This window comes from Gorilla gorilla, chromosome 15, assembly GCF_029281585.2.
Source record: "Gorilla gorilla gorilla isolate KB3781 chromosome 15, NHGRI_mGorGor1-v2.1_pri, whole genome shotgun sequence".
Lineage (NCBI taxonomy): Eukaryota > Metazoa > Chordata > Mammalia > Primates > Hominidae > Gorilla > Gorilla gorilla.
This window is the reverse complement of record NC_073239.2, coordinates 21,800,218-21,823,241: the sequence shown is the minus strand read 5'-3', so window position 1 is coordinate 21,823,241 and position 23,024 is coordinate 21,800,218. Positions and strand designations below refer to the sequence as shown.

Sequence of the window (23,024 nt, the reverse complement as noted above, 5' to 3'; positions counted from 1 at the left end):
TAGTGGCCATTTAAATTTATATCTCAAAAATTCAATGGACCAAAAGCAAATTATAAAACTTTCTATAACTGAGATACATGCAGAATTTCTACAGGGTATTTGGGGTAGAAGGTAAATAGTTAACAGCAAAGGGAAAGAAGATCTAGAAGCCTGGGAAGACCTACTTAAAATAAGAGACCGACCCTCTGTTTGGGTCTCTAAAAATTGAATATGCTGAATCTACAGCATACTTCACAACTGCTCCCCATTCTGCCTCATTAACCTTTATTTTCTAGTAATACAATTGCAAGAATATTTATAAAAAATACTATGCTTGGACAATTAAGTCAATATTTTCTAACAGTGAACTGATTAATTTGAAGTTTAGAGTTAAAAAACAAAAACCTTAAATTAAGTTTATGTGATATCTCATTTTAAGTGGAAGAAACCAGAGCATTTGAGCGAGTCAGCTATTCACACAAAAAGAGTGTGAATTATGTCAATTACTTGTCAATGAGAAAAAAGGAAAAGATTGCTTTGTTTATAATTCCTTTTTTAGAGAAATACGTCAATGTAGCTCAAAGAATGTTTCCTTTTAAAAAATGTATTATTTTTAGTAGACACATGGTCTTGCTATGCTGCCCAGGCTGGCCTCAAACTCCTGGGTTCAAGCAATCCTTCCACCTCGGCCTCCCAAAGTGCTGGGATTACAGGCATGAGCAACCATGCCTGGCCTAAAAGAATGTTTCATTTTTAACTGTTCTGAGACCCTTTATGGACTACAGAACCTTATTATTTCTCCAACTGGCATTTGACCTATTATAAGTCTAAATATCACAAGATGATAATCACTAGATTCTTACTGAAGACTAAATCCATTATTAAAAGATATATATAATACTAATAAGTCTCTTTTTTTCGTTTTTGAGGCAGGGTCTCTGTTGCCCAGGCTGGCGTGCAGTGGTGTGATCTTAGTTCACTGCCATTTCCGCCTCCCAGTCTCAAGCAATCCTCTAACCTCAGCCTCCTAAGTAGCTGGGACTACAGGCGAATACCACTACCCCAGCTAATTTTTTTTTTTTGTAGAGATGGGTTTTTGCCATGTTGCTTGGGCTTGTTTTGAACTCCTGGCCTCAAACAATCCTCCTGCCTCAGTCTCTCCAAGTGCTGGGATTATAGGCATGAGCCACTGAGCCCAGCCACAAAAATCTTTAGAAAGAAAATTCTAGACACAAAATCCATGGCTTAAAACCTACATATTTCTAATTAGTTTCCAAATATCTGGATATTATTAATATGCTGCTTAACCTCTTTAGTATTCAAAAGTATCTTATTAAAGCCTTATTAATTAGTGTGGCTGCAGAATCAACCAAATTAATTAAAACTACCAAAAACTTTAAAATTCTAAGTAGTATATTCAAATAAATAGGTATTCAATTGTTTGTGGGCTCAGCTTTGTGCCGGCCAGCATATTGACACAAACATGTAAGATAGTCTTGCCTCCTTACAGCAAGGTTAACATTTTAAGATCAGAGACAACAACACATTAAATATGAAAAGCCACCACAGATTTGACAAGTGATCTTTTGTTTCAACATAGTAACAGTATTTTCAAACTAACTGGCCTCAATGTGAAAAATGCATAGGAAAAGGCTTCTTGTCTTTCCTCTATTTTGAGCCATCCTGAACAATGAAAACGATTGTTACAACAACAGGATGATGAAGCAGAAAACAAATAAAAGCCTGAGTTCCTGACAACTTTGTGGACCTATCATACCAGCCCTACACTACACACTTCTGGACTCATTTTATACAAGACAAAAACTTCCATTCTGTTTATGCCATTAAACACTTCCATTATATGCATCCAAGGCAAATCCCGCTGTTAAGGAAAGGCAATCTATTAGGTGTGCTAGATATTTATTAAACACTGATCACTTTATAAACATTTGTGTAAAATTCACTTCATGAATCACAGAACCTGAATAAGGTTTTTAAATTTGAAAGTTACTGGCAATATAGATTTCAAGTCGTATCTGTTTCAGAAGATTGAAAATCTGAAGAGAAAGAGCAATATGAGGGAGCCCTGTAGAAATGTTCTGTATTATAACTATATCAATGTCAGTATTCTGGTTGTGATACTGTACTATAACTTTGCAAGATAATATCATGAGGGAAACTATTTTTTTCTTTTTTTTTTGGAGACAGAGTCTCCCTCTGTTACCCAGGCTGGAGTTCAGTGGCGCAATCTCGGCTCACTGCAACCTCCTCCGCCTCCCAAGTTTAAGCGATTCTCCTGCCTCAGCCTCCCAAGTTGCTGGAATTACAGGCGTCCACCTCCACACCCGGCTAATTTTTGTATTTTTAGTAGAGACAGGGTTTCACCATGTTGACCAGGCTGGTCTTGAACTCCTGACCTCAGGTGACCCACCCACCTCGGCCTCCCAAAGTGCTGGGATTACAGGCATGAGCCACCATTTCTGGCCAGGAAACAATTATTTTACAACTACATGTGAACCTACAGTAGTCGCAAAAAAGGTTTAATTTTAAAATACTGATGATAAACATTAACAAAATATTAACTCCAATGAAAAGTATTCATTCCATGAGACAAATAAATACACGATGAAAGTAATAAATACTACACAAAGCTACAGTAATGATGACACTGTAGTATTGGTGAAAGGACTGCCAAACAGATCAATGGAAGAGAATAAAGTCCAGAAATAGGCTATAATTCAATATATATTTTATTCTGGAAAAGGCAAACTTCAGGACAGAAAACAGATCAGTGGTTTGTCAAAGGCTAGAAGGTGAAGCAAGGGTTAACTACAAAGCGGCAGAAATGAATTGTGTGGAGGTTCATAGAAACGCTGTGTGTCCTGATTGTGGTGAGTTACATGACTGTGTCAAATTTCAGAACTTGGCCGGGCGCAGTGGCACACGCCTGTAATCCCAGCACTTTGGGAGGCTGAGGCAGGTGGATTGCTTGAGCTCAGGAGTTCAAGACCAGCAACATGGTGAAACTCTATGTCTACAAAAAATACAGAATTTAGCCGGCATGGTAGTGTGCGCCTGTAGTCCCAGTTACTTAGGAGGCTGAGGCGAGAGGATGGCTTTAGCCCAGAAGGTGGAGGCTGAAGTGAGCTGAGATCACATCACTACACTCCAGCCTGGGCGACTAAGCCAGAACTATCTTTCAAAAAAAAAAAAAAAAAGAAAGTAGGCCAGGCGTGGTGGCTCATACCTGTAATCCCAGCACTTTGGGAGGCCAAGGCGGGCGGATTATGAGGTCAGGAGATCTAGACCATCCTGGCTAACATGGAGAAACCCCGTCTCTACTAAAAATACAAAAAATTAGCTGGGCATGGCGGGTGCCTGTAGTCCCAGCTACTCGGGAGGCTGAGGCAGAATGGCGTGAACCTGGGAGGCGGAGCTTGCAGTGAGCCCAGATCGTGCCACTGCACTCCAGCCTGGGCGACAAAGCGAGCCTCTGTTTCAAAAAAAAAAAAAAAAAAAGGAAAAATGAGCATTTCCTAGTTTTAAAATTAATTTTTTAAAAAAGAAAAGAACAATTAAAAAAAATTTTTTAAGTCAGAACTCTACCAAAAAGGGTGAATTTTAGCTTAGGCAAATTCTATAAAACTGATTTTTAAAATAAGAGTGAAAGTAACACATTTAGCAAAGTTTTATTAGTTTAAACTACTTACAATAAAAGCTTATCTGAATACAAGTTTTTATTTGATTTAAATCATTCTTTAACTTAAAAGAAAAATAATTACTGCTTTTCTACAAACCTGGCTAATTGAGGTAGGTCTACTTGTTAAATCTCATTGAAGTATAGATTGGTCCTGCCTATACTTATTAGAAGAAAAGCCACAGAGTTTTGTGTAATGCAAAAAATATGTAAAGGGAGTCCTAAAGTTTGTCTCCATCTCAACTGTAAGCATATAAAAATCAATCTTAAAAATCCCTGTTTTTTCAGAAAGAAGCATTATACCGGTGTTTTCTCTCGTACAACCTGAGTTAGTCAAATCAAAGTCAGGTGATTTATGTACATCAAAATAAAGTACATAAAAACAACTGAAAGAATTTACAATGAAATTATTATATGCACAACTACCTAAGATGATAAAATTAGGCTGGGCGAGATGGCTCACACCTGTTATCCCAGCACTTTAGGAGGCCGAGGCGGGTGGATCACCTGAGGTCAGAAATTCGAGACTAGCCTGACCAACGTGGTGAAATCTCGTTTCTACTAAAAATACAAAAATTAGCCTGGCATGGTGGTGGGCCCCTGTAATCCCAGCTACTCGGGATGCTGAGGTGGAGAATTGCTGGAACCCAGGAAGCAGAGGTTGTGGTGAGCCAAGGTTGCACCACTGCACTCCAGCCTGGGCGACAGAGTGAGACTCTGTCTCCCCCCCCCCAAAAAAAAACACAAAAAAAAACAAAAAAAACTTATACTTATTACTCCCTTCTCAAATTCTTCTAGCTGGTATTTTCTAGCTAGACCACCTACTTGTAGACCCCTTTTGGGGAGCTCAAACATAACCTTTTTTTTGGTTTGTTTAACCATCCTTAGGGTACATTTATAACAACAAAATCAATATTTTTTTTTTTGAGATGGAGTTTCCCTCTTGTTGTCCAGGACAGAATGCAATGGCGCAATCTTGGCTCACTGCAACCTCCACCTCCCGAGTTCAAGCAATTCTCCTGCCTCAGCCTCCCAAGTAGGTGGGATTATAGGCACCCGCCATCATGCCCTGCTAATTTTGTGTTTTTAGTAAAGATGGCGTTTCACCATGATGGTCAGGATGCTCTCAAACTCCTCAAAATCAGTATTAACTGACTCACTAACTGGAAGGAGATGAAGGAAATTGCAAGCATATCTTTGGAGAGAAAACTAAAATGTAAATATCAGCCCATTCTGATTGCCAATCATAGCAAATTATTAATGTAGGGCTAAATTATTTGGCACTACAATGCCCTTTATTCATTCTATTTGAATATTAGTAACATAATCACTAGCCAAATAAGACTTACCTATGTTTTCTTTTTTTTGGAGACAGTCTCGCTTTGTCGCCTAGGCTGGAGTGCAATGGTGCAATCTTGGCTCACTTGCAACCTCCGCCTCCTGGGTTCAAGCGATTCCCACCTCAGCCTCTCAAGTAGCTGGGATTACAAGCATGTGCCAACATGCCCAGCTAATTTTTGTATTTTTAGTAGAGACAGGGTTTCACCATGTTGGCCAGGCTGGTCTCAAACTCCTAACCTCAACACACCTGCCTCGGCCTTGCAAAGTGCTGGGATTACAGGTGGTGAGCCACCGCGCCCAGCCTTATTTATGTTTCCTTAATGCATTTACCTTATTCAGTCCTATATCAGTTATTCATATGTATTTCACTTATCCTTGCCTTGCAAACTCTATCCCTACTACAAATATAAACACCAATATAATGTCTGAGAACAATTAAGTACTAATCATTTACTCATATTTAATTATCCTGTTGCATCTAGCACCATGGTTTTCAGAGAAGATACTTAAGTGGCTGAAATAAAAAATATATGATTCAAGACTCCATCCTATCAAGTTTTATTTTTAAAAATTTTTTATATTTTTTAACTTTTTAATTATTTGGCATGCAAAGTTTTGTTTATAGCACCAATAAATATCTAAAATTATCCTTTTGTGTTTATCTCCCTTGCACTAGAATCTAAGTCACAAGTCCCTGTCTTATTCATAACCCTTTTCCCAATGCCTACAACAGCAGCCAGCACACAATACTTACTGAATGGATTATATAAAATTTGCCTGTGTGTACTTTACTAACTCAGAATACTGCCTACTACCTTCAAAGAAAAAAAAAGGCACAAACAATTGCATTTTTCATCCCTGGAAATTCAAGTCAAAAGACAGAACGACAACAAATAAATGAAATATTTGTTTCCCCCATACTTGCTGTCACCTTTTGTTGCCACTAGACAGCATTCTTTCATCTGCTAGCAAAATACTAGAAAAGAAAAAGGCTTAAACATTGCAGAGTACGCAAGTAAAATAATGAAGATACCCTTTGATTAGTACAATGGTTAAGAATTTAAGCAGCAGGGCAACCCATTTATTGAAGCATTTTTCTCTTTGCTTCAATGATCAGATTAAGATGCTGACTTTCAAACCCTCAACAACATAACCTGAATCATTAAGAGCGAATGATTAAAAGCTTAATCTGACCACGCTTTGACAAAAATTATAAAATAGTCAAGTAAAGTGAAAAGTAAATTGTACGTGTTCAATAAATGCATTTAACTATAATATCTTTTAATCCTGCTTAACTGCTATCCTTTAGTATGTTGTCATACACACTTATTCCTCCCAAACAGAAGCACAGAACAGGGCTCTGGTTCTGATACTGCCTGTGCTTGAAAATATCATCACTCATGACCTTGGGCAAATTTTAATTAATTAACATCTGTGTATGGGCTCTTCAAACTGTAAAATGACCAAATAAGCAACTATCACATGGCTATCCTGGGAATTAAATAATAGTACATGTATGCTCTCCCAAGGCCCTAGGGCTCATTCACATTTGAGGGGTGCCCACTCATTGAATTTACGGGAAAAAAAAAAAGGGTATATGTCAAAAACCTAGAATAGTTCCTGCACATGGTCAACTCTTAAAAGTTTAGTAGTCTTGTCTTCATCTCCCTAAAATGACATACAGCAAGTTTCAAGAACAGTGACTATAATGTAAGAAAACTAGGGACTGGCTAAAAAAAAAAAGATGAGTCATCACAGCTGGCAGATTCTTCACTTGTCTGACAAATATAAGGAGGATCTAAAATTTACTGAGTTCCTTAGGTGCTAGGCACTGTGGCAGACTGCTGCAGTTACTGAACTGAATCACACCTTTCTGATCCCTTCCCACATTAACTCTGGATTTACTCATGTGACTTCCTTTGGCCAGTGTAACACTAACAAACATACAGCACGCTGAGGCTTGTACTTTCTTGCACTTTGGGGCTTGCTCTCTCTTGCTGCTGGGATCTTTCTACCATCTTGTGAACAAGTTAGGGCTAGTCGCCTGTAGAATAATAGGTCACATGGAAGTGGACTTTAGCTACCTCAGTCTGAGGCCCCAGACATGTAAGGCTATCCTAGATTCTAGGACCTAGACAATCTAGTCCTAGCCAGGTCAGCCCAGACTCTAAGAACATTGCAGCCAACCACAGAATTGTAAGTGTAATGTTTACTGATTTAGGCCACTAACTTTTAGGGGTGGTTTGTTATACAGCAAAGGTAACTACTACAACCACCATATAAATATAGCTATTTTTTTCCAGTTTTACAGATTAGGAAAGAAGATTCCCAAAACTAGCAAGTCAGTTTGGCCCCAAAGACTCTTTCTACTATATCAAGCCATCTTTGCATGCCATTCTCTGAGGTTTTAGGCTCTGGTGGTTTTATCCTACAACCCTTATTTAACCCTTTCCTTTGTACCAGGAGACAGTATACTACGGTCCATGGCCAAATCCAGCTCATCACCTTTGCAAGCTAAGAATGGTTTAAACACTTATTACCTGAAAAACAAACCAAGAGAACAGTAGCTATAAAAATATAAAATACTTAGGAATAAATTTAACCAAAGAGGTGAAAGACTTGTACACTGAAAACTACTAAAACACTGATGAAAGAAATTGAAGACACAAATGGAAACATATTCTGTGTTCACGAATTCGAAGAGTTAATATTGTTAAAATGTCCATCCTACCCAAAACAACTTACAGACTCAATGCAATCCCTATCAAAATTCCAAAATTGGCTGGACGTAGTGGCTCAAGCCTGTAATCCCAGCACTTTGGGAGGCTGAGACAGGAGGATCACGTGAGCCCAGGAGTTTGAGACCAGCCTGGGCAACACAGGGAGACCCTGTTTCTACAAAAAAAAAAATTAAAAATTAGCCAGGTGTGGTGGCATAAGCCTACAGTCCCAGCCACTTGGGAGGATAACCTGAGCCCAGAAGTTCAAGGTTACAGAGAGCTACTACATTCTAGCCTGGGCAACAGAGTGTGACCCTGTCTACACACACACACACACACACACACACACACACACACACACAAAATCCAACATTATTTTTCATAAAAATAGAAAAATAATCCTAAAATTCATATGGTTAAAACATTTTAAATGGTTCAAAATAAAAATCAGAAGACTATTTTGTGATATGTAAAATAATATGCAACAAATTTTAGTGTTCCTTAATATTTTTGGAATACAGCCATATTCATTCATTTATCTATTATATATGACTACTTTTGCATTATAATAGCAGAGTTGGATAGTTGTGACAAAGACCATATGGACCACAAAGCCTATGATATTTACTATTTGAACCTTTGTGTTTTTAAAATGTGCCAACTCCTGCTCGGAATTATTTAGAGCATATGTTTTTAATTTTAAAAGATTTTGCTCAGCCTTTAATGATGATTAGTTTTGTATTTTTTCATACTTTTACTACTCTTTTCATTTTATTTAAAATTATTTTACACATGTTATTTCTCTTAATTCTTCTTTAACTTTTTCTTTTTTTGGAGGGGAAGAGGGGCTTTCCAGCAAAAACTGGAAAGCCTGCTAGACAATTCTAAAAGAGCTGTAACACTTCTCTCCTTTATCTTTGGATGACCTCTGAATTTGTCTAAGAAAGACAATCCCAATTTTTAAACTAATTCTGATGCATACGTCAAATGAATTCCACTTGCATTCAATAAATACTACAAGCCTCCCAGGCAGCATGGAAAACAAATGACAGTTTTACCTTGTCCTCAAAATTATTTCAAGTTTATCCATGAGAAAAGTTTTTTATTAAAAACTGGGATCTTGGCTGGGCGCAGTGGCTCACACCTGTAATCCCAACACTTTGGGAGGCCGAGGTGGGCGGATCACGAGGTCAAGAGATCAAGACCATCCTGGCTAACATGGTGAAAAACACCGTCTCTACTAAAAATACAAAAATTAGCAGGGCGTGGTGGCATGTGCCTGTAGTCCCAGCTACTTGGGAGGCTGAGGCAGGAGAATCACTTGAACCCAGGAGACGGGGGTTGCAGTGAGCCGAGATCGTGCCACTGCACTACAGCCTGGCGACAGAGCAAGACTCTGTCTCAAAAAAAAAGAAAAGAAAAGAAAAGAAAACTTTGATCTTATATGGCCCAACAGGAATGGATCATGATGGAGGCAGAAAAACATGTAGGAGAGATTATTTTATCCAGAAGAGCCTCTAATTCCTCAGATCTGAAACTGTAGTAACCATGTAGATATGAACTCCCCAATGGGGATTTAAGGTCAGAAGTAGCTATACAGTCTCACCTCTTTCATGTGATGAGCCTATTATAATATTTGCCTGCCACTGATAACTAAGAACTTCAGAACCATTACTATTCTACTTCACCACCCTGCTGCTAATCAATTCTGAAAGACACAAAATAAAGCCAACGCGGAATATCCTTTCACATTAGAAAGAAGGTGAATCTCAATTTACTTGCCACTCCCCATTTTAATCATCTTTCTTAAATAAGATCTCCACAGTAATGACTGTAAGTCCTGGTGGAGACTCAGCTGACTGCATATGGCATCAGTGTAAAGAATAAAGAAAATGCCATAAAAACTAACCACTCTCACCCCCAGCATTTACCAAGGACTTTCTTATGAGGCATTAGACAGATGCTCCTGATAGCCACTACAATTTGGAAGCCCTCAGAACACTGAAGAAATTTGTATGGTAAGTCTAAACTTCATTGAACTATTTTATGAAGCATCAAGCAGTTGAGTCCATGCAGAAACATTTACAACATAGCTTTATATGCTATTTGAATTAAATGTTTAGAAACAGAGTCATTTTCCATTTTCATTTGTTTTTGTGACTATGTATGAATTTTTAGCATATAAAAAAAGGGTTTCCCAGAAATGACTTCCCAATTTATACTATTATGCATAAGCGTTCTAAATGTTAACTGTTCAACTTGCAATGACAATCCAGGAGCCAATTAGGTTGGATGGTCTCTGGTACATACAGCAAACCTAACGATATATACCTAAAAAAGATAGTTCTACTCTAACTTAGATTCCAGAGAAAGAACAGTTATCCCTACCTGTGTAACAAACCTGCACATCCTGCACACGTACCTCAGAACTTAAAAAAAAATTAAAAATAAAATAATTTTTAAAAAAGAAGTTATCCCAAATAACCCTTTTTTAAGAAATTAAAAATTGTATCATCAGCCGGGCATGGTGGCTCACACCTGTAATCCCAGCACTTTGGGAGGCTGAAGTGGGTGTATCACCTGAGGTCAGGAGTTCAAGACCAGCCTGGCCAACATGGTGAAACCCCATCTCTACTAAAAATACGAAAATTGGCTGGACACGGTGGCGCATGCCTGTAATCCCAGCTATTTGGGAGGCTGAGGCACGAGAATGGCTTGAACCCAGGAGGTAGAGGTTTGCAGTGAGCCGATATCCAGACTGGGTGACAGAGCGAGACTAGTCTTAAAAAAAAAAAAAAATTGTATCAACATATTAGGGTCATCAGGGTTTACTGAAAACAATGCTGAGATGTTGCTTAAGACTTTTTTGTCCTGGAACTAGCAATTTTTATCTTACGAATTCAGTAGTATATACAGAAGGAGCAGGATTGAGGAAAAAAAAGGTAGTGTAAGCTGACCAAATGAAAGCTTTCTTTCTGAAAAAGAACTACAATAAATTTAATGTGTTGCTAAAAATCTATACTATCTTTGAGCCGAAATAAGAAGTCCCCCTCCTGTAATCCTTTCTGCTAATCTATATTTTTTTCTTCATATTTCTACTCAACCCTTTCTCAAAAACTTCTACTTGATTAATCCCACATGTACCCAATCACTGGCATCCAAGCATGCATATTTAAATCAAAATAACTGTATTTGTTTGTCGCTTGAATCTTTTATGTTCATCTTACCGCATCAATATATTTAGCAGCTCTCTTTTGTCCTGAACATTAATGCATTTTATGATTCATTAACAGCATTTAATTTAGGCTAGCAATATAAAAGAACCCAAAGATAAAAAATCAATTTTCTCATTTTTAATTCTAATATACCCTGAGTACTTAACACTCTGTATCATAGGTTTGTGTGCAAATTTTCTCTCTTTTTTGAGATAGTGTCTCGCTCTGTCACCCAGGCTGCAGTGCAGTGGCACAATCTTGGCTCACTGCAACCTCTGCTTCCTGGGCTCTAGCAATCTTCCCACCTCAGTCTCCCAAGTACCTGGCACTACAGGCATGCACTACCAAGCCCAGCTAATTTTTGTATTGTTTTTATAGAGGTGGGGTTTTGTCATGTTGCTCAGGCTGGTCTTGAACTCCTGAGCCCAAGACATCCACCCACCTTGGCCTCCCAAAGTGCTAGGATTACAGGCATGAGTCATTGCACCCAGCTAATTTTCTTTTACTTCATCTAAATTGCTTAAAGCATTCTACCAATGCAACATAGAAAGTCCACAGGAATATACTTTAATGGCTGAATAGTTAAGAGCCCTAATTGGTTTATTACCACTTGATGCCTAAATTGATATCAGCTTATAAGATTAAAAATAACTAAGGCCAGGTGTGGTGGCTCATGCCTGTAATCCCAGAACTTTGAGAGGCCAAGGCAGGAGGACCACCTGAGGTCAGGAGTTCGAGACCAGCCTGACCAACATGGTGAAACCTCGTCTCTACTAATACAAAAATTAGCCGGGCATGGTGGCAGGCACCTGTAATCCCAGCTACTCAGGAGGCTGAGGCAGGAGAATCACTTGAACCCAGGAGGCGGAGTTGCAGTGAGCCAAAATCGCGCCACTCCAGCCTGGGCGACAGAGCGGGACTCTGTCTCAAAAAATAATAATTATATAATTTTCATTTTACAAGGCAGTTCTAAAAACAATACTGAACCATAGTCTCATGCTCACTTTGGCAGCACATATATTGAACAATAATCTGTAATGTTTCTTGACTTGATAACATTTTATACATTTTAAATCCAAATACTACGGGGATAATATTTGGGGAAACCTAGCTATAAATGAAACTCTGATGCAAATCCAATTTGGCCATTTTACTGATTTAACCTATATTAGGGAAAAGGTCTGTTAGTCAAAGCTGAAAGAAAAGGCAGCTTATTATCTTCAAAGAGAGAACTCACACCAGGCTAGCAAAAGAAACTTTATCCATCCTCAGAAAAAGGCAATATTACAAGTAAGCTTTTTAGGAACAGTTTAACCAGTTCATGTAAAACCGATCAGAAACAGCACACGTGGCTAGGTGTGGTGGCTCACACTTATAATCCCAGCACTTTCAGGAGGCTGAGGCAGATCGCGCAAGGCCGGTTGAAGACTAGCCTGAGAAACATAGGGAGACTATCTATAAACAATTTTTAAAATTAGCCAGGTGTGGTGGCACATGCCTATAGTCCCAGCTACTTGGGAGGCTGAAGCAGAAGGATTGCTTGAGCCTAGAAGTTCAAAGCTGCAGTGAGCTATGATCGCTGCATTCCAGACTAGGTGACAGAGTGAGACTGTCTCTCAAAAGAGGGGAAAAAGAAGACAAAAAGGCACACATCTGTGTGTTCTGATATGAGAAGACATCCAAACCATTACTAAGTGAAAAAGCTGCTTGCTAATTTTTTATGTTAGTATAGTATAGAAAAAACGGTTGAGAAATATGCACTAAATTTCTGATAGTGGTTATCTCTCAATGGAATATTTGGAAAATGAACTCCAGGCTTTCATCTTTTGCATTTTTCTCTGATACATGAATCTTTTACTTTAATAGAAAAAAAACAGATTTTAAAAAATTTATAAACTTTACTTCTGATGAGTGGAGCAAATCACATTTGAAAGTTCTGGGTCACTCATTATGATTATGAGGACTGAAATGAAAGCATCTAGCCCACTGCCTAGCATACAGGAAAAGCTCAATAAATGTTAGTGTACTTCCAGTTCTGCAATGTGTTCTAATGCAACCAAGTTTTATACCAACCCGCCAGTAGAGTTTTTTAACTGCTGCTTATTCCAGCTTCTCCTTTGCTATTAGGTCCCACTTTTGCTGCTGTCAGTATACCCACCTTTAGAAGTACCTTCTACCACATATTGCTTCAAATCTGCCACAAACTCTTTCAGCTCCCAGAACATCTTAACTGTGCCTCTTTTATAGCAACTTATTCTCTTTCAGTTATTCATAAACCTTTATTAGCTCCTTCAAACTTTGAGTGTCTACACAGAAAAATACTTGTATTCATTTTTGTATCCCCCATCAGAGCCCTACTATGACAGTCACTCAAATATCTGTACGCACAAATAGACATAAGCTATCCCTGTGACCAAAAAAAAAGGTCAGGCCGGGCATAGTGGCTCACGCCTGTAATCCCAGCACTTTGGGAGGCCGAGGCTGGCACTGCTTGAGCCCAGGAGTTTGAGACCAGCCTGGGCGACATGGCGATACCCCATCTCCACAAAAGATACAAAAATTATCCAGGTGTGGTGGAATGGGCCTGTAGTCCCAGCTACTTCGGAGGCTGAGGTGGGAGAATTGCCTGAGCCCGGGAAATGGAAATTGCAGTGACCTGAGATCCCACCACTGCACTCCAGCCTGGGCAACAGGGCAAGACCCTGTCTCAAAAACAAACGAACAAACAAAAAGTTCAAAGAGGATCCCAAAACAACTTGGGACAGTTTAACACTAATGTTTTAATTTTAATATAGGACTTAGGTCAATAGGCTCTTGAATAGTTTTTATAGTCTAGTCAGAAGTAAAGCACATGGATGAACACTGTGGCAGTTACTTTCCTGTCCAGTTTTAGATTTTCAGCTTACTTTTATGTCTAAAGTTGTATTCCAAAGAATTTGAACTATTAAGTAGTCTGTACGCTAGCTAAATAGAAGATTACGTACTACAATATTACAGAGGTTCCTTAAGGGTAGTGCTGACTCTCCAAGTAGTCAAAATTTTAGAATCTCTGCCACTTCTCTGTAGCAAGTATCTTTTCTCTTGCACACACTCAACTTTCTCCCAGATGGAATTAGTATGTATTCCATAGCCATTACTGTGGTTGCAAAATGTAGACTTTCACAGACCCGGAAGATATCTACGTTTTGACAGATACATAGATTCCTTCCAGACCCAAAGAACGATAGGTAGAACTGGTGAAGTAGAAGAGGTTAAAGGTGGAAATTATGCAGAAAAACAGCTACCTATCCACAAATTAACCATTTTGATATCTACTTCAAAGACTACATCAACATGCCAATTCTTATTTAAAAAGAGATGCTTGTAAAAAGGTCTCAAAATGGCTAGGTACAGTGGCTCATGCCTGTAAATCCCAGCACCCTGAGAGACCGATGCTGGTAGATCACTTGAGGCCAGGAGTTCAAGACCATCTTGGCCAACGTAGCGAAATCCCATCTCTGCTAAAAACATAAAAATTAGCCAGGCATGGTTGCGGGCGCCTGTAGTCCCAGCTACTTAGGAGGCTGAGGCACAATAATCGCTTAAACCCAGGAGATGGAGGTTGTGGTGAGCTGTGATTACAGCACTGCACTCTACCCTGGGCAACAGAGTGGGACCCTAGCTCAAAAAAAAAAAAAAAGTCTGAAAATGGGTTGCCCAAAGCCCACTTTAATTTTAAAAATTACCAAATTTATGATTATAGTTTGACTCAATTTTTCAGATTCTCTCAAACTCTAATTCTATCTTTGGACTGAATGATGACTACACAATGAGTCCAAAATGTTCCTTTGTTGTATGATTTCCACATCTTTTTTCCTGATTTAATTCTCCAGTTCCAGGGGAGGGGACAGAAGACGGGTGAATCATCCAAGTATTTGAGTTCCAGTTCACCATTCTTCCAGCGTTTCGTTAAACAATGATTGTGTTTGCTCAAAAAAAAAAGACAATGAGAACAAGGCACAGTGGCCCATGCCTGTAGTCCAAGCTACTCAGGAGGCTAAGGTGGGAGGGAGGATCCCTTGAGCCCAAGAGGCCATCTGGGCAACATAGTGAAGTAAAAAAAAAAGGAAATAATACTTAGATGGCTTAAAATCTGTTTGCATGGCGTTCTTAGAAGACCACATAGGCCGGGCGCGGTGGCTCACGCCTGTAATCCCAGCACTTTGGGAGGCTGAGGCGGGCGGATCACGAGGTCAGGAGATCAAGATCATCCTGGCTAACATGGTGAAACCCTGTCTCTACTAAAAATACAAAAAATTAGCCGGGCGTGGTAGTGGGTGCCTGTAGTCCCAGTTACTCGGGAGGCTGGGGCAGGAGAATGGCGTGAACCCGGGAGATGGAGCTTGCAGTGAGCTGAGATCGCGCCACTGCACTCCAGCCTGGGCGACAGAGCTAGACTCCGTCTCAAAGAAAAAAAAAAAAAAAAGACCACATAAAAATGTGGGATGATCATCTTAAAAAACAAACAAAAAACTATGTCTGTCCACTATATAGAAATTGTTAACTTTTGGAGTTTCCTTCCAGTTACAATAGGGGAATTTGATTCCAAGTTGTAATGGCAAAGATAGCTATTGCAGCCCTTACATCACCACTGGCATGTCTCAAAAAGTGAAATAAAATCAGCGGGGCGCAATGGCTCATGCCTGTAATCCCAGCACTTTGGAAGGCTAAGGCGGACAGATCACATGGGGCCAGGAGTTCGAGACCAGCCTGGGCAACATAATGAAACTGTCTCTACTGAAAATACAAAAATTAGCTGGGCATGGTGGCATGCACGCCTGTATTCCCAGCTACTTGGGAGGCTGGGGCATGAGAATGGCTTGAGCCTGGGAGTCGGAAGTCGCAGGGAGCCAAGACTGCACCACTGCACTCCAGCCTGGGTGACAGACCGAGACTCTGTCTCAAAAAAAATAAAATAAAGTGCATGTTCCCCAATGAAGACACTGAAATATTAATAAGACATCTACATGAATGGCAACATTCTATAATATAGCTTTTTAAAAAAATCAGATTTATTACATCATTTCATCCTGAGAAGCAACCCTATAAGGCGGGGGGTTCATTTAATACGTGAAAAAAGACTAAAGCTCACAGAGTTTAAACTACTTGTTCAAAGCCATACAGCTAATCATAAATGGCAGAACCCAAAACCAAGAGCACAGTGAAAGAAATGATTTTGTAAATCAGCCCTCCTTGAATCTAAATCCTGTCTACTACCTGTGTTAAGACTGGAAGGAAAGCTCCATGACTTGGTTTTTTGTTCACTGCTCTATTTCCAGCATCTAGAACAGTGCAAGCGTACAGATGATCAATAAATACATGTTGAACAATTTAAAAAAAAAATCACTTCTTTTGATCTGTTTCCTCATCTGTAAATGGAAATATTAAGTTCTTGCCTCCCATCTACTGATATAATATAGACACAAAACATCTGGTAAGTATTTAAGAACAGACTCAACTTCCAATTTAGCGTTCCTGTCACAAGACTTCTCCTGTAGGCTCTAAGGAAGTAGCAGAGAACAAATGTCAGTGCATTTGGCAGGCAAGCTAGGTGGTAATCAGGGTGTGGAGGAGAGTTGAACAACTAAATAATAACTAAATCATGCTTTCTTTCCCCTATCTTTGCCAAGTAGTCAGCTATTCTCTTTACTACTCTGTCACAACAATAACAAAGGATCTTTTAAAATAATCTGTTACCTGATTGCTTCTTTGAAAGCATAAAGTCTTGGTGGAGAGGAGGAAGCACCTAAGCTATACTTGTAAAGATGCAAAAAAGACAAGGGGAGGTCAGGCGCAGTGATTCACGCCTGTAATCCCAGCACTTTGGGAGGTCGAGGCGGGTGAATCATTTAAGGTCAGGAGTTTGAGACCAACCTGGCCAATGTGGTGAAACTCTGTCTTTACTAAAAATACAAAAAAATTAGCCAGGCGTGGTGGCACATGCCTGTAATCTCAGCTACTCGGGAGGCTATGGCAGGAGAACTGCTTGAACCCAGGAGACAGAGGTTGCAGTTAGCTGAGATGGTGCCACTGCCCTCCAGCCAGGGCGACAGAGCAAGACCCCATCTCAAAGATAAAAGACAAGGGGAGATAGTTAAAAGTAAATGAGACAATAAGAAAAGAATATTGAAGCGAGCAGATCTGAGTACCTATACCAACTAATTCAACACAAGAATGGTCTCTATCTCATTTCTCTGTAATTCTGCAGTCCCTTTACTGGAAATCTAGGAGATAAGTGATGTTAAATAACTTGCCAAAAAGTTATACAGGTAGTAAGTATGTGGTGAAGGCACAATTCAAACCAAAGGAAATCTAGTCAATTTAGGCAAGTTTATATCTTAAAGTTATTTTAACTGAAATTTAAGTGAAAGGGATAGAGAGAGAGAAGGATATATGATGCGGAACTCAGGATCTAAAGTTAAAATTGTGGGCTGGGCGCGGTGGCTCACATCTGTAATTCCAGCATTTTGGGAGGCCAAGACGGGTGGATCACTTGAGGTCAGGAGTTCGAGACCAGCCTGGCCAACATGGCAACTCCCTGTCTAAAAATACAAAAATTAGCTGGTCATGGTGGTGGATGCCTGTAATCCCAGCTACTCAGGAGGCTAAGGCATGAAATTCGCTTGAACCCGGGACACAGAATTTGCAGTGAGCCGAGGTCACGCTACTGCACTCCAGCCTGGGCGACAGAGTGAGACTCCATCTCGAAATAAAATAAAATAAAATGTTAAAATTACAAGTCATCTTTGAAGTTTAATCATAACATAAAATTTAACTTTCAATAGAAAATTAAAGTCAATAGAAAAAAAAATTAACCAGCACATAAGCCTCAAGTCAACAGCAGTATTATTCCCCCAGTAAAATGCTACCATATTCTATAGCAATTCAAAATGTATACAATACACACATACATACATATACATTTTCATTTTAATCTCGCAATAACCCAAAAGGATGTCATTTGTCCAACAAAGCCTAACTCCAAATCCTGCCCTTCGCTATCACTATCTCCCTCCCATAAAACTTTTCTCAAACTATAAACAAAAAGCAGAGATAAAGGTATCCTATTAAAACCAAGTGTTGGCTCGGCACAGTGGCTCATGCCTGTAATCCCAGCACTTTGGGAGGCTGAGGTTGGCGGATCACCTGAGGTCAGGAGTTCGAGACTAGCCCTGCCAAGATGGCAAAACCCCATCTCTACTAATGATACAAAATTAGCTGGGCTTGGTGGTGCGGGCCTGTAATCCCAGCTACTCAGGAGGCTGGGGCACAAGTATTGCTCGAACCCAGTAAGCGGAGGTTGCAGTGAGCTAAGATCGCACCACTGCACTCCAGCCTGGGCGACGGAGTGTAACTACGTCTCAAATAATAATAATAATAATATAATAATACCAAGTGTTAAGTTTAGCCTAATGCTGCTTCCTTATATATTTTAAGTTCAGCCTAAAGGTTTCTCTGTACATGGTTAACTATAATCTAACTGGGTGTATACACAGACTATAACCTACTCTTGTAACAAGTAGCTAAGTCTCAGCCAATCACAGCAGCCATACTTCAACCACTCACAGGCAGCAAACTGTTCAAACCGTGTTCAAATAAGGCAAGCGACAAGCTGCAACCAATCTGGCTATTTCTGTACCTCACTTCCATTTTCTGTATGTCTCTTTTCTTTTTCTGTTCATAAATCCTCTTCAACCATACAGCAGCACCAGAGTCACTCTGAACCTATTTCTGGTTCAGGGGGCTGCCTGATTTGCTAATTGTTCTTTGGTCAATTAAGCTTTGTCTGAAGTTTTTAATTTAAATTTAATTTGTCTTAAGTTTTTAACACAAGTGGAGAATGCATGGATGTTTATTGTATTTTTATTCTTTATTTCTTAATTATTTGTTACATATATTTAAAATGTCTTGGGCCAGGCATGGTGGCTCACATCTGTAATCTCAACATTTTGGAAAACCAAGGCTAGCAGACTGCTTGAGCCCAGGAGTTTGAGACCAGCCTGGGCAACATGGCGAAACCCTGTCTCTACAAAATACAGAAAAATTAAAAGGTAGCTGGGTATGGTGGCACACATCTGTGGTCCCAGCTACTCAGGAGGCTAAGGTGGGAGGATCACCCAAGCCCAGGAGGTCAAGGCTGCAGTGAGCCGTGATCACGCCACTGCACTCCAGCCTTAGTGACAAGAGTGAGAAACTATCTCAAAAAATAAATAAATAAGTAAGTAAAGGGCTTTTTACCCTTATTGCACACTTAAGAAAAAGAACAAAAAATGGAACAGAAACATACTTGTAGCAGTATAACAAAGAGCTTAATATGCCTAGTATTTAATATAAATCTCCCACAAACATACTGATAACAAGCCAAAAGAAAAATGAGCAAAGGATTGGAACAAGCAAGCTAAACACTGAGATATCATCCAATCTGGCAAAGGTTAAAAGACTTATTCAGTGTTAGTTAAGTGTGGGGAACCTAGGTCTAGCCTCAATGCCACACTGAACTTGGATGCTCTTGAGTTACCTTATTCACAATTTTAATATTTAGCAAGTCTGCATGTTTGTCTCTCTCTTAACTGAACTCAAGAGCATCTTTTTTTTTTTTTTTTTTTTTTTGAGACCAGATCTTACTGTCACCTAGGCTGCAGCACAGTGGCGCAATCATAGCTCACTGCAGCCTAGAATTCCTGGGCTCAAGTGATCCTCCTGCTTCAGCCTCCTGAGTAGCTAGGACTACAGGCACATGCCACCATGGCTGGCTTTTTCATTTTTTAATTTTTGTAGAGACAGGGTCTCACTGTGTTGCCTAGGCTGCTTAGAGCATCTTAATTCTTTCCAAAACCCCAATATACCCAGCCCAGTATCTAGCCTGTAAGAAGCAATTATGAGGCCGGGTGCGGTGGCTCATACCTTTAGTCGCAGCACTTTGAAAGGCTGAGATGGGTGGATCACCTGAGGTCAGGAGTTCAAGACCAGACTGGTCAACATAGTGAAACCCCATCTCTACTAAAAATGCAAAAATTAGCTGGGTGTGGTGGCGGGCGCCTGTAATCCCAGCTACTCGGGAGGCTGAGGCAGGAGAATCGCCTGAACTCGGGAGGCAGAGGTTGCTGTGAGCCAAGCTTGCGTCACTGCACTCTAGCCTGGGGCAATGAGAACGAAACTCAGTCTCAAAAAAAAAAAGTCACTTATAAGTAACACAAACATGTCCATGAAACACAAAATCAGAGCAATCAGAAAATAACAAGGCCTGATTTGAGTGCAAAGATGGCTAAACTGATACATTACTTTCTGAGGCTTCTGCATCTTTTTTCTTCTTTTTTTTTTTTTTGAGACAGAGTCTCGCTGTGTCACCCAGGCTGGAGTGCAGTGGCGCAATCTCGGCTCACTGCAAGCTCCGCCTCCCGGGTTCACATCATTCTCCTGCCTCAGCCTCCTGAGGAGCTGGGACTACAGGTGCCCGCCACTACGCCTGGCTAACTTTTTGTATTTTTAGTAGAGATGGGGTTTCACCATGTTAGCCAGGATGGTCTCGATCTCCTGACCTCATGATCTGCCCACCTTGGCCTCCCAAAGTGCTGGGATTACAGGCGTGAGCCACAACGCACCCAGTCTTTTCTTCATTTTAGAGATAGGGTCTTGCTGTGTCACCCTAGCTGGAGTGTAGTTGGCATGATCATGTAGTCGGCTCACTTGCATTCCTGGGCTCAACTGATCCTCCTGCCCAAGTATAGGCATGAGCTAAGGGACAATAGGCATGAGCTAAGCTTCTCCATCTTACCATCCACTAAAGGTAAAAAATTGAGATCATCCACGATTTCATCATCCATGATTTCTCCTTTCCCACACATTCCCCTGCCCAAACCAGCATCCATCCAATCCATGAATAAATCGTGTTGGTTCTCCACCCAAAATATCCTGAATCCATCCAATTCTCTCCATTTGTACTGCTGCCATCTGATTCAAAGTTCTTATCTGCACTAGAAAGCCTGTTGTAGTAGCCTCCAAACTGGTTCCCGGATTTCCATGCTTGACCTCCTTTCAATCATTTCACCAAACAGCAGCCAGAGCAATATTTTAAATTATTTCCACTTCAGGCCTTTCCCTCTGTCTAGCGAGTTCTTGACATGTTTGGTTCCTTCTCCTTCATTCTGTTCTCAGAGTTAATGTCACTTCCTCCACAGCAACATTCTCTGACCACCCTAGCTCAAGTGCCAACCACTTCCTCCCCTCACTTTCTACCATACCACTGCCTTCAAAGCACTTCTATTTGAAATTTGTTTTGCATTATTTATACTTGAACAAATACCTGCTCTGCTCACATACTATGTGCCATTTTAAGTGCTAGCAATACAGCGAACAAAAATTCCCGAGCTCATGGAGCTTACATTCTGGTGGAGGAAACCACCAACAAACAAAATAAATAAAGAAAATATGTTATAGTGCCAAGGTGAACAAAAAACAAAGCATGGAAGAGAAATATAAAATGTTGAGGCGAGGACTGAACTGTATCCTCGAAAATGGTTAAGATGACTAATTTTATGTTGTGTATTTTTCCACAATTAAAAAAAAATATTTTTTTGAGACAGACTCGTGCTTTGTTGCCCAGACTGGAGTGCAGTGGCGTGATCTCGGTTCACTGCAACTTCCACCTCCTGGGTTCAAGCAATTCTGCCTCAGCCTCCTGAGTAGCTGGAATTATAGGCACATGCCTGTAATTGACTATTGACTACTCCCTTGTTGTCAATAGTGCTCACAGCAAGTTACAGAGAAGACAAGACACCCAGCTAATTTTTGTATTTTTTGTAGAGATGGGGTTTTGCCATGTTGACCAGGCTGGTCTCGAACTCCTGACCTCAGGTGATCCACCTGCCTCAGCCTCCCAAAGTGCTGAGATTACAGGCTTGAGCCACCACACCTGGCCCACAATTTAAAAAATTTTTATCAGAATGTTTTAAAAGTTGGGGCGAGGGTGGGGAGGCAAAAAATAAATAAATTTTAAAATAAAATAAAATAATTAAAAGTTGGGGCAAGAAAATGCTAAATTTCAGATAGGACAGAAGGCTTCAATGAAAGTGATATGGAGGAAGACATGAAGAAGTAAAAGAACTCACCACGTTGATATCTGGGGAAATAAATTCCAGACAAAGAGAAGAGTAATGCAAAGGCCCTGAGGCAGGGATCATGCCTGGCATATTTGAGAAGCAGCAAATATGTTTGGCTTTGTGAGTTGGGGAGCCATTAATCCATAACACCTAAATCAGTGTCTGGTATAAAAAAGGAACTCAAATATATGACTATTGTATAGCAGCAAAACTGGTATAGGTACATCCCTTTAAAAGGTAAATTATGTTGTTATTTCACACTTGATAGGACAGTGTGGTTGATTTATAAGATCCACAGAAAAGGCCAGGTGCAGTGGCTCACATCTATAACCCTAGCACTTTGGGAAGCCGAGGTGGGATTATTGTTTGAGCTCAGGAGTTTGCGAGCAGCCTGAGCAACATAGCCAGACCTCATCTATACTAAAAGTTAAAAAAATAAATAAATCAGCCAGGTGTGGTGGCACATGCCTATAGTCCCAGCTACTCAGGAGGCTGAGGCGGGATGACTGCTTGAGCCTGAGAGATTGAGGCTGCAGTGAGTTCTGATTGTACCACTGCACTCCAGTCTGGGCGACAGGGCCAGACCCTGTCAAAAAAAAAAAAAAAAAAAAATCCACAGAAAAACAACAGCATAACTTAATTTTAAAAGGGAAAGAGGTTTTCAGTTATTTCTAAATACTTTTCCTGATGATTTTCTGCTATTGGTTGAAAAAATTTAATTACTTAGCTTAAAAACTTACTAGATTATCCACTGGCATCTTGAGACCCCTTTTCTACTTAACTCTTAACTGAGCCTCCTTTAAATCATGATTTTCCTATAATTCATCATCCCCAATTAATCTTTTTCATATGCCACCTCTTAGTATTTTGTTTTTACTATTCTTACCTTACTTACTACTCCCTTGTCAATGGTGCTCACAGCAAGTTACAGAGA

General features: G+C 40.0%; 1 protein-coding gene and 1 non-coding gene across 3 annotated transcripts in view; both read right to left on the bottom strand.

Annotated features, from left to right (window-relative positions):
• Positions 1-23,024, bottom strand: part of BAZ1A (bromodomain adjacent to zinc finger domain 1A) — a 120,493-nt gene that overhangs the window by 83,408 nt on the left and 14,061 nt on the right. The window lies entirely within an intron of this gene.
• LOC115930639 (U7 small nuclear RNA) lies at positions 8,581-8,641 on the bottom strand. Its single transcript, XR_004067260.1, has one exon. It is a non-coding gene; the product is annotated as a U7 small nuclear RNA (small nuclear RNA).